We start from the raw sequence: 2150 nt of genomic DNA, 5'->3' as shown, positions 1-2150 counted from the left end.
TTGACACAAAAGAGAGGAAGAGACCCCACATTATCATCTCCATAAAGGAGAAAAAAATGTAAAGGAAGCATATACTCAATAACCTTAAATTTGGATAAAGGCATCTTAACAAAATTTATTTCTGGGTTATTTATAGTTTGAAATTCAAAATAACTGTCAATAAGAGACTTATGACGGAGTATCAGTATTTAAAATGATAATTAATCGGGATCCCTGGGTGGCGCAGCGGTTTGGCGCCTGCCTTTGGCCCAGGGCGCGATCCTGGAGACCCGGGATCGAATCCCACATCGGGCTCCCAGTGCATGGAGCCTGCTTCTCCCTCCGCCTGTGTCTCTGTCTCTCTCTCTCTCTCTCTCTGTGACTATCATAAAAAAAAAAAAATTAAAAAAAATAAAATGATAATTAATCTATTTTAAATAAAATGAGATAATTTAGACAGGCTATTGATTTTTTTTTAAAACATAAAAATTTTCCTGTAGGGACACCTGGATGGCTCAGGAGTGGAGTGTCTTCTGCCTTCGGGTCACGGCATGATCCCAGGGTCAGAGATGGAGTCCCACATTGGGCTCCTTACAGGAAGCCTGCTTCTCCCTCTGCCTATGTCTCTGCCTCTCTGTGTATGTGTCTCTCAAGAATAAATAAAGTAAAAAATCTTATTATTATTTTTTTTTACCATGTAAGTGACTTTAGCACTCCTAGGACTCAGATGCTTGGTGGAGATGGGCACTTGGGGCAAGGGCAAGAGCTGGCTGGTGGCCGGCTTGCTGCAAGACCAACTGGCCATCATCACCAGAGGGGACACAGGTATCAGAAAGGCCATCATGACCAAGATCTTGCAGCTGGGGTGTAATGTGGTCATTGCATCACGTAACTTTGGTTGACTAAAATCTACTGCAGATGAACTGAGCCCACCAGGCTCAGGTCACTCCCATAAAATGCAACATCTGCAAAGAAAAGGCAGTGAACAATTTGGTCAAATCCACCTTAGATATTTATGGTAAGATCAATTTTTTGTAAACAATGGAGGAGGCCAGTTCAGGTCTCCTGCAAAACACATCAGTGCAAAGGGATGGCATGCTGTGATCGAAACCAAATTGATGAGCACCTTCTACATGTGGAGAGCAATTTACAACTCCTGGATGAAAGAACATGGAGGATCCATTCTGAATAATATTATCCTTGTTTAAAATGGATTTCCAGGACTTGTGTATAGTGCAGCTGCCAGAGCAGGTGTTTACAATCTCACCAAATCCTTGGCTGTAGAATAGGCCAGCACAGAGTAAGGAGCAACTGTGTTGCCCCTGGTGTCATTTATTCCCTGACTGCTATTGACAACTATGGCTCTTTGGCAAAAGACGTATTTGGAGGGTTAAGAAAATTCCAGTGAAGCAAATTGGAGTTCCTGAGAGATCTCCCTATTGGTCTGCTTCCTGCTGTCTCCTGTAGCTTCTCTTATCACTGGAAAATTGGTGGATGGGGATGGGGCCAGTCTTTGTATATGGGAGTATTTGATATACAACTGGCCTTAGCGAGCGGGGGATATTTCTGTTGTCAAAAGGATGAGAGAGTCTTTCAAGAATAAAGCCAAGCTGTAAGCTATGGAAACTACATATGTTTTTTTATCCCCAAATGTCTTAGTATCTCCAGAATGCCCTTTGGTACTTTAGAGTTATAATAATTTGTACGGAAAAATCACTTTCTGCCTTTTGAATGTTATCAGTTATGCCCAAGCAGAAACTATTCCTGAAATAAATGCATTCTTAAGCCCCAACCAATGTTGTTTAGCCTGTGTTTAAAGACTTTTTTATGAATGAAATTAACATACTTTATTTATCTTTTTAAAGATTTTATTTATTTATTCATGAGAGACACAGAGAGAGAGAGGCAGAGACACAGGCAGAGGGAGAAGCAGGCTCCATGCACCAGGAGCCCAACGTGGGATTCGATCCCGGGTCTCCAGGATCGTGCCCTGGGCCGAAGGCAGGCGCCAAACCGCTGCGCCACCCAGGGATCCCCCAAAAGGTTTTAATATTTAATTGTAAAGGCGGGCAATAAATCTAAATTGTGGCATCATTATGATTTTTTCTTTTTTAAAGATTTTATTTCTTTTAGAGAGAGAGAACACAAATTGAGGAGGGAGAGGGACAAGC

General features: G+C 42.0%; 1 pseudogene; it reads left to right on the top strand.

The window, feature by feature from the left end:
- The first annotated feature begins 719 nt into the window (after window positions 1–719).
- Window positions 720–1595, top strand: LOC112907455 (peroxisomal trans-2-enoyl-CoA reductase pseudogene; annotated as a pseudogene).
- Window positions 1596–2150: the final 555 nt, after the last annotated feature.

This window comes from Vulpes vulpes, chromosome 10 (assembly GCF_048418805.1).
Source record: "Vulpes vulpes isolate BD-2025 chromosome 10, VulVul3, whole genome shotgun sequence".
Taxonomy (NCBI): domain Eukaryota; kingdom Metazoa; phylum Chordata; class Mammalia; order Carnivora; family Canidae; genus Vulpes; species Vulpes vulpes.
The sequence above is the reverse complement of the archived record's forward strand: the minus strand, read 5'-3'. Positions and strand labels throughout refer to the sequence as shown.